This window comes from Erithacus rubecula, assembly GCF_903797595.1.
Source record: "Erithacus rubecula genome assembly, chromosome: 18".
In the NCBI taxonomy this organism is placed as follows: Eukaryota; Metazoa; Chordata; class Aves; order Passeriformes; family Muscicapidae; genus Erithacus; species Erithacus rubecula.
In genome coordinates, this window is record NC_136670.1 from 2,408,286 (window position 1) to 2,425,866 (window position 17,581).

The following is a 17,581-nucleotide window of genomic DNA, read 5'->3' on the forward strand; positions in this document are numbered from 1 at the left end:
AAATGTGTATTCTATCACCATCTGTTGAATCCAGGTGGGGCAGTGCCCCTGATCTCCTGGCACATATTATCTGCTAATGGGCCATCTTTAAATAGCTGGGGCAATCATCTTTATCTTTCCCACAGCCCATCCTCTCTCCAGGAGATAGCATCTGCTGCTGGCCCATTGAGTCCCAGTGCATGACTGATAAAATTACATTAAAATTACATTTTAATTTTCCTAGTAAATAATTGTTATTCTTAATTCCCATATCTTTGCCTGAGAGCCCCTTAAATTCAAAATTATAATAATTTGGAGGAAGGGGTTTACATTCTCCATTTCAAAGAGAAGCTCCTGCCTTTATTGGCAGACAGCTGTCCTTCAAACCAGGACAGCAGGGCAGGAAGGGGTGAGCAGGGAATCACAGAATATCCTGAGCTGAAGGGACCCTCAGGATGAGCCAGGGCAGCTCCTGTCCCTGCACAGACACCCCATAACCCCACCCTGAGCATCCCTGGCAGCCTCGGGGCCGTGCCCGTTCCCTGGGCAGCCTGGGCACTGCCAGCGCCTCTGGGAACAACCCTTCCTGGTCTCCAGCCTGACACAGCTCCAGCCATTCAGAGACCTCATGTCACCCTCTAAGGTTTTTGGGAGAGCTCCAAGGTGTACTTTAGCTTCAAGAACAAAGTCTGCACCCAGACAGGCTCCCAGAGCCCTTTATCCTGGTAAGAGCTGAGTGGGAAATCTCTCATTCAAGGTGTGGGACACTGAACTCAATTAAAATGCTTCCCTAAAGCCTTTGCTCTCAAAGCAGCCTTTCCCTAACAGAGGAGCTGGGTTTGGATACAGGGGGACACAAATTCTGACAAAGTGCCCTGGCAGCAGCATTAGAACCTCTCCTGAATTTTTCACAGAGCTACAGGTTCAAACAAAACCATCATAAAGGAAGATTGGCTTTGATGAGGCTCACAGGAAAATAATTTGGGGAATAAATAAGAATGTAATTTAGGCATTGTCTAAATGTCCCATTTTGATTTTGAGGTTTTTTGTTGCTGAGTTAAGAAAGGCTTTGGTTTCCAAACATGTTTAATCTTGGTCTAACCAATAGGCAAAGAAAGAAGAAATGTCAAATGTCATCTTCCTCTAGAGTTTATGAATATGAGACATATTCATATGAGACAGGCCAGGACTCTACTTGGCTGTGCAAAAAAACTCCCATGGTTTGCAAAAATAGTATGCTTGGAGAAAAAAAAAAAAAAAAAAAAAAAAGACAAAAATCTTGACTTTTGATATTTTCATTCTAATTTGACCAGGATGCTGTTGTTGCTTTTTTAAAATATGAAGACATTTTTGACCAGAAGTGAGAACCCTTCCCTGTTTCTGCTCCAGTTATCACTGTGATGGGCATTTTCAGATAAGATTTTGATGGGAGAAGGGGGTGGAGAGACGTCCAGGATTTTCTGTGTTAACTTGCACATTCTGTGCAGCTCTTGACTGACACTCTGCATTAAAAACCTTGAAGATCAGGAATTTTGGTACAGCCAGATTTGTCTGGGCTTAACCAGCACATGAAGCTCAGGAGGAAGCCCACGGAGAAGGGAACAAGATACTCCCACAGAGCTCCAGTGGAAACTGGGCTAAACTGGAATTGACACAGCACAGGAAACACATTTTCACTTCATCCCAGCCCCCTCAGAAAGGAAACTGCTCCTCCAGCACCTCATCCCCACTCCATCCCAATTTCCAGAGGGTCCCAGGCCAAAGGAATGTGGAAAGGACAGCCCAGCCCAGGCTCAGCTACACGTCCTCCCATCTCCTTTTCCATCCCACATTTCAGTGACATTTCAGAGTCCTCTCCAATTTCAAACCACATGGATTTTGACATTTTATTACTTGCCTGTCTCAGTTTTATGGTTATTAGGATGGGTGAAAAATTAAGGTTCCTGGAGGCTCTGGAGAAAACCTCTATTTATCCAAAGGGCATGAAAAAAATGGCTGCATCCCTGTAGGTGACAGAAGGAAATTTAGGATCATTCCAGGCTCTCAGATGCTTTGCAGAATGAGAATTCCAGTGGCAGCTGCACATCCCCAAGTCCTTTTTGCCAACTCCCACTCTTATTTCATCCCCTCTCCCCAGAGTCCAGGACATTTATGTGGGCTGTGGGCACAAAGATTTATCCAAATTCCCATGAGAAAGGTACTGAGGGGCTGGAATGTGCCCAGGGAAGAGAATGGAGCTGGAAAGGGGCTCAGGCTGGAGAAAAGGAGGCTCAGGAGGGACCTTGTGGCTCTGCACAGCTCCCTGACAGGAGGGGACAGCCAGGGCAGGATGAGACTCTGCTCCCACAAGGGACAGGAGGAGAAGGAATGGCCTCAAGTTGCACCAGAGGTGATTTAAACTGGATATGAGGGGAAAATTATTTCAGGGTAAGGGTGGCCAGGCACTGGCACAGCTGCCCAGGGCAGTGGTGGAGTCCCCATCCCTGCAGGGATTTAGAAACTCTGTGGCTGTGACACTTGGGGACATGGCTTAGCAGGACTCCCATTTAGGAGAAGATGGTGGGAAAGGAGCAATTCCCCTGGGATTTGCCTGCCAGGCTGTGTGTGCAGACACCTCACTGCCACCTCTCAGTGCAGCTGTGCTCCAACACACCTGCACACCTGGGGTGAACTTCCTTCTCTCCAAAGTCCCTGCTTTTGGGCAAGCATCTGGGAAAGCAGATTTCTGGGAGTGGTCCCCTTTCAGGGTGTGCTCTTGGCCAAGACAGGGCTTCCTACAGGGCACTGCAATTGCTGCAGCAGGAGGAATGAGGGGAAAAAAAAAATTAAAAAAAGAGATTTTGGTTGGAATTTTCCTGGTGAATAAAAGGCTTTTATGTGACATGACCTGCAAGGTCCCAAAAGAAACCCATGCCCCTCACAGGGAAGAAGCCCCAGCCACAGGATTAGAAAAGGCTCCTGACGAGGGGAAAACCTCAAAGGTGCTTCTCCAAGGCACCTTGTATGTGTTTGAACCTGAGTTTCTGTGGAAATGGCTGGAAATGGCTGGAAAACCCCATGGCCTGGAGCACATCCCCTCCTGACTACCAGTGATGTTTCCCCTGGAAAACCCCTCCTGTGGGATGCTGCCTGGATCCAGGGTGGCCCATGGCACTTGTGACAGCACACACAGCAAGGAGTCCTTAGTACAAGCCCTGAGCCTCCAGGCCTTGCGATGCCCATGGAACCCAGGGTCATTCAGGGCAGAAAAACCCTCCAAGAACCCAATTCCAGCCCCTAACCCAGCACTGCCAAGCCCATCACTAAACCCTGTCCCCAAATGCCACATCCACCTGCTCTTCCAAGGACAGTGATTGTCCTGGAGCCTCTTCCAGTGCCTGACCACCATTCCAATAAAGATTTTTCCCTAATATCCAACCTGTTTCTGTGCTCTGCTCACCTCACTTCAGCCTCTCCTACCTCCCCATCCTGAGCCAGGCACCTTTCAAGGACCACAGGGATTTCCAAAAGCCTCCCCTGATGGGTTTCAAGCATTTTCTGTGTATTTCTTATGAAATAGGATAACAAATAAAAAATACATTTCTTTGGAAGGAGCACTCAGACCAAAAGCAAACAAAAGAGAAAAGCCAAAGCAAGCAAACCTTCCATTACTTTTAAAAAATGCCAGAAGAAACAAAATATTTCATTTTGGCTTGCACATTTTTCTATTGTGCCTTTCCTGCAAGAGTAAGAAAAGTATGAGCAAAGAACAGCAAGAGTAAAGTGAGTTTCCCCAGCCTGCCACAATATTACTTAAATTAATTTTCTTTTTTAATCTTTTCACTTCAAAACACAAAGGAAAACAATGAAAAGCCCTTTTGCAGGTGTTATCAGCCTTGCTGAGCCTCAGGTGTGTGGCAGAGATTGGGGTCCCCATGGCCAGGAGGGCAAGGGGAGGTTTGGAGGGAAATGGAGAGCCCAAGGCAGCTCCTCGTAGAGCTGTATCCATCACTCCTGGGACTTCCCAGCTGGGGTAGCAAAAAGCAGAACCTCCAAATTCAGCTTTACTGATGCACGTGTTTGCTGGTGGCCTGAATTTTAACTCCCAAAATCTTCCTGAATAGGAAGTGTCACTGTGGGGCTAGAAAGCAGTGAAAGAACACAGTAACATGACTCCTCTTCCAAGCAGCAAGAAGTGATTTGTTGAAAAGCCATGGCATTTTGTATTGGATTGATGTGGCCAGAAATGTGGATTCTGTCCCCATCTGCTGCAGCTGGGTGGGGCAGTGCCCCTGATCTCCTGGCACATACTATCTGCTAATGGGCCATCTTTAAACCAGCTGGGACATTCATCTTTATCTCTCCACAGCCCATCCTCCCTCCAGGAGATATCATCTGCTGCTGGCCCATTCAGTCCCAGTGCATGACTGATAAAATTCCATCATCCCACTGGGAGATGCTCCAGCCAGGGCAGGAGCCAAGCCTTTCCTACCCAGAGAAAAACTGAGATTTTGGACACCAAGACAACCTTCTTTCCACTGGATTCCAGAGGAAAGCCAGACCTTTCCACATCACCCCTGGAGCTTCAGAGGAAACTGCACCTTCTCCAGGAGCACTGCTCCAGCTGAACCACATCTGCCACTGCAGGAGGATGCAGCCACCATTGAATGGGACTGCTGCCACCACCCTGACTGACTGACGGGTGTCAGCTTGGATTCTGACTCCGGCAGTGCTTTTGTTTTTTTATATTACTGAATTTATATTTTACTTTTTCCCAGTAAAGAACTGTTATTCCTATTCCCACATTTTTTGCCTGGAAGCCCCTTAATTTCAAAATTATAATAATAATTTAGAGGAAGGGGGTTTACATTCTCCATTTCAAAGAGAAGATTCTGCCTTTATTAGCAGACACCTGTCCTTCAAACCAGGACAGATTTATACAAGGTAGATCATGAAAAACAAAGTAGAAAAGACTCATTGGTCCAAGAAGGCAACACCTCTTTGAAAACATGCTTTGTGCAAAACATCACGAGACACTCACACAGCTCAGCAGTCAACACCAGGTGTGTATCTGTGTTTTCTTTCTACCTTCCCTTGTTTTGTCTCTGAGAAAGACCCCCAGCCTGGGAAAGATCCTGGCTGGAGCTGAGAAAAGTCAACAGCCTTGGAAAAAGCCAGATTAGGTTCCCCATGAGCCTTCAGCAGTGTCTACAAGGAAGCACCTGGAGCAAAGCCCTGCACTGGAGCCTCTCTCCCTTTCCAGAGTGCTCCAGCTCAGGTCTGGAGTCTCCTGCTTGTTTGGAGGCCACCCAACACAATCCCTGCTGCTCCTGCCAGTCCTTTCCTAAACTCACACACTCCATGGACAGCTCCCTGCTTTCAGTTCTGCCAGAATCCCATTAGATACAACATTTTTGCACTCCCAGGCCGTGTTGGGGCTTTGCTCCACGTTCATTCCCCATATTTCCCAGCTCCCTGGCATGGTGTCCAATTAGTGGGAACAGCTCAGAGCTCCTGTGCACTTCATTGTTTCCCAGTGCCCTAAATTTCCCCTGAGGATTTTTAATTATTTCTGCTGGAATTCATTCTCCTTCCTCTCCTTGAATGCTCCCTCACCCCTCATCCATGTTTTCCTCTGAGGTACCACCAGCACTGCCCATCCCAATTAAATACCGCTCCTGTAATCACTTCTGGGGGATGAAACACAAAAATTGTTCCCCCTCCCCTATTTTTTTGTTTGCTTGCTCTGGAGAACCACTTGTGGATTCTGGCTGATATCCCCAGCTGCTGTAATTATGGGAGTGAGCAGAGAAATGGGCCTGGAAAATTAGAAACACTTGGAATTTAGCTTGTAATATTTCAGTAGGAGCTGACCCCAAGTTATCCAAAGCATGTAAAAATGGCTGTGTGAGCAGGCACAGGTAGAGAAGGTGTCCTGCTAGGCATGGTTTAAGTGCAGACCTAGAGCTAAATTCCAAAATGTAAAGGCTCAGTTCCGTGTCCCAGGCAGAGATTAACAACAAGGGAAAATGACTTGATGAATCCAGGGAGGCTCAGGCTGGATAAGAGTTAAACTTTCTGATTTTGTTAACTCCTGATATTCCAGCAAAACAGGGTGTCTTACCCACCCTCCGATCTGCACTGTGGGCAAATAACAGATATTTTCTTTGATGAACACACTGGAAAATGGACACCACTCCAGTGCCACTTCCCACCAGATTAGTCTCAGGGTTAGAGGAGGAACATTTCATTTTAATCCAATCTGTTTCTTGGGGTCCATCTACTCCTTTAGCACCTTCCCCTCCAGTTAAGCCAAGGCTTAAATTTAAAATCTCTCTAGGAATTAAACAAAACAACAACTCTGTGGTCACAACAGGCTTTGCTGTGAAAGCCTGCTAATGAAACCTGCTGCTCTTTCCAAAGCATTTCAGCTGGGAAATTCCCAGATTACATTTTTCAATTTATTTTGCCTTTTAATCCTCCCTACCTTTTTCTGGCTGAAATTCCCACTGCTCTTTCAAGGCATTCTTGAATATTTGCTGTTATTTGCTCCTTTTCCTCTGAAGTGAATTTGAAGCCAGTGCATGGTAAGGAAGAGCACAAGGAAACCATATGGCAGCAGCCCCTTGGTGTTGGAAATTTGGATGGAGATGAGGGGTTGGAGGGGGCAGAGGAGACCTGAGGGGAATCTTGGCACTGAAAAGAAAACTGTGCAGAAACTGCCTTTGCCACTCTGAAAAACTGCATTAACAGTGGCCTCATCCCATACAGGAATAGGAAAGACCCGGTGAGATCCAGAATGGTTACAGACCTGAAACTGGGAAAAGATTGGAAATCAGAGGGCATCAACCCTGCAGAGGGGAGTGTGGGATCCCATCCTGGAAAAAGGAACAGCTGCTGGAGGAGGGCCAGGGTCAGCTGGCCAAAACTGGAAAGGGAGCTGGACATGGCCAATTTTCTCCCCAGGCAGCCCTTCCCCTCCTGCCCCTCATTGCTCCATCTTCTGCTTCTTCCCCTCTTTTTAAAGCTTGTTTCCTCCCTCTTTGCCTTCTTCCACTCCCTTTGCTTCTCCTTTTCCTTTTCATTCTCTTCCCTCCTCTACCTGGGTTTTATCTGTGACTTTTAAAAATGGGCCCTGGCTGTAAAATTCACCGTATGGATTATCCATTTTTCAACAGAGTGCTCCTGACATTGTGTGGAGAGAGAATCCAGGCAGGAATATATAAAACATATTCTATTTATAATATATAGAACTGTGATTGAGCAAACAGCACAAGCACTTCCTTCAGAGAGTTCCTCACAGTTCACTAAGGAAAAACAGAGCCCAGACACTGAATCACAAATCTCCAGCTTAATTACAGACACAGGGTTGTGAGAATTCCAGTGCTGGGGCTGGTGCTGCACAGCTCCTGCCTCAGTGTCAGCCCAGCCCAGGCAAGCAGCTGATGGAGCACTGAGCTGAGTAATTCCTCACAAATACTTCATTTAGGAAAAGGAGCAGCAAGAACCATTAGCAATTTCAGTGTGTCAAGGAAACTGGGCATTTCATCCAGGGGAGGGAGGTGGGAAATCAGTCAAAGTGTTTTCATCAATGAGGGAAGAAAAATGGGCTGAAAGAGAAGAGGAATAGTAGGGACTTGGAGGCAGAGAGAAGGCAGGAGGAAAAGATGGAATTGGAATTTTCCTTCAAATGAGAGGGACAGGCAGGAGGGAGGGGGGAAAGGGTGGCAGCAATTTGGTGGAAATTGTGTGAGCTGGCTCACTTTTAGAACAACTAGTGATTACCATTTAAAATATACTTTTCAAATATATTGCATAATTTAAATATGTCTCATAAAACAAAAAAAAAAAAAAAACGAAAAAACAAACAAACAAAAAAACCCCACAGCAACAACAACAAAAACCATATACACACAAAAAAAGGAGTAATATCTCCAAAGGAGGAGCTGGCAAAGCACAGGAAATGTGTTAGGGAATTCTCTGGGTCCTAGAGCAGCTTAATGTCCTGCTGGCAGCTCAGCCCCAGGACTCAGCCCCTTCCTCTGAAGCTTGGCTGAGTTTTCATAGACAGAAACCTGAATTCTGTGCCCTGGCCTCTCCCACCCCCCGGTTTGAAGCGCATTTCATCTCAAATCTCAATCTGTGATCTCTCTCCCCATTCCCTCTGTTATCCTGCTGGCTCCCAGTTTCTTTCCCTAATACAGGAGCACATTTAGCAGCTCAGGAGGAGCTAATGGGAAGGTTTCTCCATCATTCTCAGAGCCATTAGTGCTCACATCTTCCCTCTCAGTAGGGCACATTTGTATGTTTAATTTAAGAAGGTTATCTGTCAAAAGTGATATCTCAAGGTAGCACTGAGCTGGATAAATATGTCAGAAACAATAGCTCCTGCTGAGAAGAACAAATGTTCAGAAAATTCATCCTTTGGAAGAGCTCAAGACTGAGAAAATCAGGCCAGACTGGCACCTCTGTCTCGGAGCACTCACTGCTGCCCTCCATCCCCTCTGGCACCCTGAGAGCAGCCAGGGGCACAGAGCAGCCTGGGGCTCCTCCAGCTGCCACAGGGAGCAGCACCTGGCCAGGGCAGCAGGGATCCCACCTGGCACATGGACTCAATGAGGCCTCCCCTCAGTCTCTTCTCTTCCAGGCTGAACAAACCCTGTGCTCCCCATAACATTTCCCCTTCCCGTCCTCATGGCCTCATTTGGACACTCTCTAACAGCTTAATGTCTTTTTTTATATTGTGGTGTCCCTGGAAGTGTTCAGCTCCAGATTTGTGCCCAGCCAAGACTGTATCTACTGGCCCAATGTCTTCTGAGCCATAAAAAGGCAAGCAGTAACTCAGATGGGCTTGTCCTAAAGAAAGAAACCAGGAATTGTGGCTGTCCCGTGGCCACAGAGAGGCTGGAGTCACAGAAAGCCCCTCACTCCCAGTAACTGACCGTGGCAGTTACTGGTTTGTACTGGTGCAAGCCTGTGCTTTCCAGTAGCCATCCCACAGCTGCCTCCATCCCATCCCTCTGCATCCATCCCATCCCTCTGCATCCATCCCATCCAGCCACATCCATCCCATTCCTGTGCATCTATTGCATTCCTCTGCATCCATCCCTTCCAGCTGCATCCATCTCATCCCTTTTCCTCCATTCCATCCCTCTGCATCCATTCCATCCCTCTGCATCCATCCCATCCAGCTGCATCCATCCCTTCCAGCTGCATCCATCCCATTCCTATGCATCCATCCCATCCCTCTGCATCCATCCCATCCAGCTGCATCCATCCCATCCCTTTTCCTCCATTCCATCCCTCTGCATCCATCCCTTCCAGCTGCTCTGGATTGCCTCAGCCCCTGGAGCTGTGTGGGTCCCACCTGCACTGCACCCAGCAGAAGGTGGGTGCAGGCTCTGAACTCCTCTGGACCCTCAGGTGTTACTGAAACAGGAAAAACCAGCCCTGGGTAGCAGAGAGCTCTTCTGAAGTAGGAAACAGCAGGGAGTGTGCAGAATTCTCTGGTGTTTATGTGAAAAAAAATCACCTCTAAAACTGGCAAGAGAAGGGGACACGTCCTCCTCTTTAATCCCACACTAAGACAGTGGAATTAAATACCTCCAGAGCAAATAAAGCAAGGGACAATGAGCCTGGCAGAGAGGCAGCAGCCCCTCCTGTTTCCAGGGCAGAGCATGACCCCTGTGACCAGTGCTGAGCACTGAATCCCACACTGGGGAAAGCAGGAGCAGCCCCAGGCTCAGCACAGACAAAGCCAGTTTGGCTTTTGAAGATGAATCCCTTCATCCCAGAGGTCGGCAGGCTAATGACAAGAAATATCAAAGTTAAAGGAGGCAATCTCTTCAATCAGGTAAGTGATTAAAATCGGGCTTTGAAGCACCCAAAGGTCTGTCAAGAACAGAGAGGGGAAAAGCCAGCCCTGGGTAAGGCTGAGCTCTTCACAGTGCTCCCAGCTGCTGGGGAGCTCAGCAGGTGCCAAACAGCACCAGTCTCTGCCTGCCCTGACACAGCAGGGACATGGGACACCCACCCAGCTGAAGGATGCTCCTGGCAGAGGAACCTCAGTGCTGGGGGGGCAGAAATGCTCTGTTTGTCCCTGTCTGTCTGTCCCTGCCTTCCCCCCTGAGAGCCCGAAGCTCCAAGCCTGTGTTTGGCTGGTGGTAAATGCTGGATTTGGAGGATCTAGCACCAGGTAGAAGATGCTGTAGGTGTGTGAGGAAAGGCACTGCAGGCTTTCCCCACTGCATCAGATTGACCCAGGGCCAGCCAGGGCAGTTTGGTGCTGCTTTATCCCAGCCAGTGACAGATTTGTCACTGCCTGTCCCCCTGGTGTCACACAATGGCTGATTTTACCTCCCAGCACTGCAGGAAGGTGGCCAGATGCTGGTAACAGACTGACATCAAGCTGGAGCTGCAGAGGATGCTCAGGTTTGGATTTCATGGGTGTGGAGAGAGGCTCATGCAGCTGCAGCCACTGTGGGGTCAGGAGGAGACCAGCCTGGTCCTGGCAGAACCAGTGATGGGGAAGGTGAAAATGTCCTCTAGAATCTTTTTCTTCCTCCAATGGGAGCTGGGAGGAGCAGTTAGGATCAGTTTCTCATGATGAGGCAGGGCTTGCATCTTTATTTTACAGAAGTGAACTAGCACTAAGGTGGAAATATGTTGTTATTCTGCCCCTCCCTGCACCCTCAGTCTGATCTGTGTGCTGACACAGGAAGGGTTTGGTGGTTCCAGGGCAGTGCAGATGCTGGAAGGGAGGTTCACGTATTGCTGCAGCTCGCTGGCAGCTGATGGAAAACTCCCAGATATTAGTTCTGGGGAGACTTGCTGTAAATTTATGTGTTTTGTTATAAAACTCACATCTGCCAGGAATGCACAGCACAGGAAAGCAGTGTCAGCACACAAACAGAATGGAAGTTATGAAATAATCAGGGCTTCTAACAACAGTTTTGGAAGTGAGAGATGGATTGGGGTCTGTCAGAGCCTGTCAAACACAACGGGATTCAAATAATTCTGAGCTGCAAGGGGCTGGCTCAGCCAGGGGAAAGAAATGGCAAGGATAATCTGGGATGAAGGAAACCCTTGGCCAGCCCAAACCTTCCTCCATGCTCTCAGTTTCTTGCTGAATTTCACAGGGAAAAGTTCTTCCATGACTCCAAGCCTTGTGAATTCTGCACACAAAAATAAGCCCCATAAATAATAATGAAAATTAAAGCATTTCCCTGACAGGACCATGGGCAGGGATGAGATGTTTGGGAAGTGTTTATGGATTTGCAGCTGCATGAGCAATCTAGGCTCATGGAAAACATCTCTGCCCTTGGAAAAAAAAGTGGAATGAGATGGGCTTTAAAGTCCAACCCAAACTACTCCATGTTTCTATGATATAAAATTCCAGGTACTTCTGTTGTTTTAACTGCATTTCATTGTGACCCAAAGTTTCTCAGAGCAGCAAAGAAAAGGGAGCTGGCTGCAAAGACTTGCAAAAAAACCTGGCTGACCAGGCAAGCAAATGCTAGATTAAGCCTAATATGGATAAATTCACATGGTGCATGTGCATGAGGATAAATGGGATGCTAATCAGCAATTCTGTATCTCTAATATTGGGCTCTGTGCATGCAGGATGGAGATCTTGAGGCTCTGTGAAAAACTCAGAAATGGCCAAAAAACAAGGGGAATAAAAGAGTGGGAATTATTAGGGAACAAAAGAGAGAAGATTTATTTTTGTGCTTTTTGCCACTGCATAAATTCATGGCTTCCCAGCATCTCGAGAGCTGGGCACAGTCTGGGCCTTTGTTTGGAAAAGAGCAAAGTGGAAATGAAAGATGTCCAGGGGAAAGCAGCAAAAGTCATCAAAGGTATAAAACAGCTCCCAGATGAGAACACACCAAACAGATTAGGACCTTTCAGGATAGGAAATAGAACAATTGGAACAGAGAGGCACAGAAGGTGGAATGAGACACACAGACAGGAGGCAGGAAATGAGTCAGTGTGGTCTATTGGAATGCAAGAATTTGGGACCACAAGTGAAATCAGTAATTGGAGGGTTCAGAACAGGTCTCAGGAGGCACTTTTCACACACCCCAGAGCTCAGCTGGGGCTCTTCTCCCTGCAGGAACCTGCAGAGAGGAAATTTTAGATGTGTTCAAAAAGCAGCTGGACAAGTTCATAGAAGAATAATCCATTGAAGGCCTTTAAAGTCAACAAAAAGCTGAGGGAGAGGCTCTGAGAGAGCACAAGCTGCTGTTCCAGGCTCTTGGGACAGGGATCAAAGCAGGAATCCCTGGATCTGTTCCCTCTCCCTCACTGGCAGAGGCTGACACCACTCCCTGGATTTTTGCTGCCATCTAACACAGCTGAGCTGAACTGAGAGAGCCCAGGAACAATCTCTGAATGTCTAACAGCACTTTAATACAAATTTCTCTGCATATGCTCAGGTTTTAGGCTTGCAAATGTGCCCTGCTGTGCTCTCAGCAGATTTGGGAGGAGCAGGGATGGAGGTTTGGGATGCAGATGGGCAGGGAGAGGTGGCACAGCCCTGGCTGTGGGACAGCATCGCCCCTGCTGCTTCCCAAGAGCTTCTCCAGCTACCACAGCAAATCAAAATCAGTAGGACTCCAAGTCAGAAGCACAAGTTATTAGGGAGAAAAGGAAAAACAAAATATGTGCTATAGTACAAAAGGAAAACCACTGACAGAGTCAGAATACAACCTGACACCCGCTAATCAGGGTGGTGGTAGCAGCCCAGATGAAGTGGTCTTGTTGAAGCAGTGATCCTGTAGAAATCCTGGCAGTGATCCTTGCAGCTCTTGTCCTCTGGAAACCAGAAAAAGGCTGCTTTGGTGTTCCAAATCTCAGTTTTTCTCTGGGTAGGAAAGGCTTGGCTCCTCCCCTGGCTGGAGCATCTCCCAGTGGGATGATGGAATTTTATCAGTCATGAACTGGGACTCAATGGGCCAGCAGCAGATGATATCTCCTGGAGGGAGGATGGGCTGTGGAAAGATAAAGATGATTACCCCAGCTGGTTTAAAGATGGCCCATTAGCAGAGGATATCTCCCATGGAGATAAGGATCACTGCCCCACCTGGTTTCAGCAGATGGTGATAGAATACAGACTTTTGGACACACTTTTACATTGTAACCTAGGACACAGCTCACCCATCCTTTGTCCTTCTGATCTGTAACCAAAGCCCATGGCTGGGGACAGGCAGTGAGCAGTGTGGCAGGGGTTTATTGTGCATGGGTTACTTGTTTCTCCCTGAAGAAATCCATCCTCAGGATGGGGTTTTACAACCCCATGGGGTGGAGGGGGAGCAGGAGAAGGAGAGAGAAGGGAAATAATAATTCATTTAAGCACATGTTTTAATCAAACCCTGTAAATTACCCAAAGTGATGTTTTAACAAGACACAATTGCAAGAGCTGAGCAATGTTTCTGTCATTACTCTGCGGTGTGGTTTTGTTTTTATTTAACAACCAGAATACAGGACTCAATTTACAGGGCCTTAGCCATGGTAGATGAATTTTTATGGGATAAATTCACACTCCAGCTTTGCTATCAGGTTGCAATACGAGGAGCTGGGCCTTTTTATTATTATTAGACCAAGCTGTCAAAAGCAGTTATACTGCTCTCCTAAAACTGGATGCAAAATCACTTGCCTCTGTGCAGCATCAATAAAAATGGAGCTTGTCTTACTGCTAGAATTTGGGGTTGGTTTGGTTTTTTTTATTTTTTTATTCATGTGGGGAAAGGGGGCTCACAGCTTCCTCTTTCCCCTAAACAAAGTCACTCCTACAGAGGCTCCTCAGGTAGAGCAAACTGGGGCTGGCTTTGCACAGAACCTGAGGAACCACAGAAATGGGGGTTGCTGGAGCTCTCTAGCCCCAGATCCTTCTCCAAGTAGGATTAGAATCAACTCCAGACCAGCTCAGACTTTACTCAGCTGAGCCTCCATGGACAGTGATCCCATGGCCTCTCCAGGATTTGTCCCAGGGCTGCACTCTATTCACTGTAAAAAATGAGTGAAAGTGGGAAAAAGAAATGGGAATAAAAAATGTCAGCATCTTCTGATTAATATTTTTACTCTTCCTAACACCTCTCCTGGTGCAAAAACCAGCTGCAGAAGGTTGCTGGGTTTGAACTGTGAGCAGATGGAAAATTTCACTTCATTGTGTGAGGCAGAAAGTGGAGGGAAGGTGCCTGAACCAGCTGGGGAGGTCTGAATCACCAGGCAAACTGGGGTTACTGAGGAGAAACTCAAACCTGCCCCAGAAAATTCCCATCAGCAGAAACTTGGTCTGGGCAGGGCAGCACAGGAGCCAAGATCAGAAAACAAAGCAATGTTCAGTACAAAGGTTTCACCTCCCTGCTTGCACAGCCCAAAAGGAAGAGAATCATCTTGAAATCAGTGTCAAAGTTTGCAGTGCTGGCTGGCTCAAGAGTGAATGGCACCAAAGCTGATACTTCTTGTTCCCTCACACAGAACTGGCTGGGACCTGAGAATCATCATGGGTTGGGCTGGAAGGGACCTTTAAGTGTCCCCTCCCTGTCCCATGGGCAGGGTTATTTCCACTATCCCAGCCGTCCAACCTGGCCTTGGACACTGCCAGGGATCCAGGGATCCACAGCTGCTCTGGGCACCCTGTGCCAGGGTCTCCCCACCCTCACAGGGAACAATTCCATCCCAATATCCCATCTTTTTCCCCTAAGGCCATTCCCCTTGTCCTGTCACTCAATGCCTTTGTAAAAACCCCCTTTCCATCTACCCTGTCAAAGGCATTATCATTAATCAAATTAGGTGTAAGAACCTAAGTAAAAATGTGCATAGTAATTTATGCAGATTGCTGCATAAGCTCTTAAAATGCTGGGCTGAGGAAAAACCAAACCAATAACACAAACACAAAATAAAACCTGCAGCTTTCTTTGCTCTAATTAAATCCATCCTGCTCTGCCTGCAGGTGCACAAACCCTCCTGTTCATCTCTTTCTGTGATCAGACTCTGTGCAAAATGACAAATTAATAACTTGAATAACAACAGTTCAACAGGAACAGCCTGATTACAAATCTTGATAGAAAGAGGTATTGTTGCAGGAGTGGTTTCTGTTTAAAATGCAGTAAATCAGATGTCTGAAGGGAGCAAAGTGCAGTTTAAAAACTTATTTAAGTGAAGGAATGGTAAATAGGAGATGCAGTGCCCATTTCTCTTATTATATGGATACAATCCAGCAACAGAAAAACCTCAGCAGAGGAGCTGCTTCAATTTACTGTTATCAGAGGGGATTAGAGCTGAAGATCCCTGATAACCACAAGAGCTTTCCTGTGTTATTAACTAGGCTCGGCGATATTTTTCCTCCTTTGGAACACAAATGAAAATCCTCTTCATTTGCAATGCACATTGGATATTTCCTGCTTTAATGCAGCATTTCTCCACTGCAGTAGCAGCAGGAACTTCTGCTCCCACTGTGCTGCTCAGGAGCCAAGTCCCAGCGGGCTCAGGCTGCTCCACCTGGTGAGAAGCCAGGGAGTGAGGAGCTCTTCCCCTGGCCCAGTGCCTGAATCCCACCCCAAAGCCACAGGATGTGGCTCTGACATTCCCAAATTCATGCCCAGCGTGGAGCAAAGAGGAGAAATCTCTCTGCTCTGTGATGGAGTAGAGAGGGTGAAGCAGTAGAACAACAGCTACAGAACAACAGAAATATTTGGGTTTGAAGGGACCTGAAAGACCACCTCATGCCAAGGAGGCAGGAAAAGCTGCTTTTGTAGGGTGGCAGCTTCTCAGCCATGGAAAATGCTGCCAGGGGCACTGCTGCAGCAGGAGCAAGGAGATCCTGGCCAGGGCCATGGAGCAGAGCCCTCCCACCCTGCTTCAGCACCAGGAGGAGATTCCAGGGTTGCAGGGGCAGCCCAGAGTCCAGCCCTGCCCATCACTGCTGCCAGCAGCCCCAGAGCCCTCCCTGCCACTGCAGCCCTGCCCTGGTCACCTCTGGGATGCCCTGGGTGCATCTCCCCCTTGGATTGAGTGCCAGCCTGTGGATCTGTGTCCTGGAGCAGCACAAACCTGCTCCCACTGCATGCTCCATGTTTGCTTTACTTCTGCCCATCCTTCCACCCAAGGGGACTGTGAGAAATATTCATAGGGAAGAAGCCTTTAAAATTCCAAAGGCACTGAGACTCAGTGTAGCTAAAATCTTTCTTTTCTCTTCCTTGCACTGCCTGGATTGTCCTTTATCCCAAACCTTTCCAGTGAAGGAGAGAGCACAGGCCTTGCTCAGCCTTTACTAAACCCTCACCCATGTCTTTGACAGGACTGTGCTGGCTCCCCTGATAAGGAAAAGGCCATGGAAATCTGGAGTATGTCACGAGCTCTGCACACCAGAGAAGCATTAACTTCATGTAAGAGAACAAGAAAGTTCCTCACCAGCCTTCCTACTGCTGCACAGAGCCATGACAGTTTTCCACAGGGCTGCAAAAAGCTGTTTCCTTGCTATGTCTTTGCCATTCAGATGGAAAAGTTTAAACATCTGAGGGTGGTCCCCAGAGTAAGAGAAAAGCAGAAAAGGGAGTGACACAAGAGGCAGATTTTTTTGTTTTTAAGGATGAAAAGAGAGAATCACAGAACTTTGGAATGGTTTGGGTTTGGAAGGACCTTGAAGACCATCTCACTGCAACCTCCTCCATGTGCAGAACCCTCTACTAGAGCAGGATGTTCAGAGCCCAATCCAGCCTGGCCTGGGACACTTCCAGAAGGAGATCAGCAGCTGTTTGGCACAGGAGAGGGGGGATTAACATCTAATCAGCTCCCAAAAAGGTCAGAGCACACCTGCTGCCCACAGAGCCACGGTCTGGAAGAGGTCACACACCCAGAGCCACTGGCCAGAGAAGGTCTGGGACAGACAGGGATGGGCATGGGGCTGGAAGGATCCCTCTGTGCCCAGCCCACCCCAGCATGGGCTGTGTGGCCACCACGTGCCATGACCCAGCCATCAGTGGGCTGGGAAACCAAACATGAGGCTTGGAGAGGAGGGGAGATGGGACAGGAAGAGGAGGACAGGGACCCTCCCTCCAGGAGCCCCCTGGACACTGCAAATGAGCACAAACAGGAGGCAAAACAGGCTGGATCAGCCTCACTCAGGGCTCTGTTAAAGCTCCTTCCCAGGATGCTTCCTATGGAACATCCTCTCTCCTCTGAGCAAGCACAGGCTCCTAATTAATGATGTGCTAATCAGAGTGCAGGAGCAGGACAGGAGGAGATGCAGCAGCCCAGAGAGGCCACACAGGGCTGCTGGGGAAGGTTTGCTCCAGAGCCAACTTAATTTAGGAGCTGTGCAACAGAACAGGGGCATAAACAGGAGCTGGACACGAACAATTAGCAGGAGCTCATTCCAGCAAAATGCAAAATACGGATTGTTTTTACTATTATTCCTTTTTATGTCTCCATCTCTATTCCCACACCATATCTGTTAAAAAGATTATGCTTTACTACAGAATGTGGTGTTAAACAAGGCAGTTTGCTGAAAGGCTCCTGCTCTGCCCCTGTGGCTGGGGCCTGGGATTTAGGGATGTGCCTGGCTCTGTCCTGGGCTGGGTTTGGGGGATCTGGGTCTGGGATTAAGGATGTGCCTGGC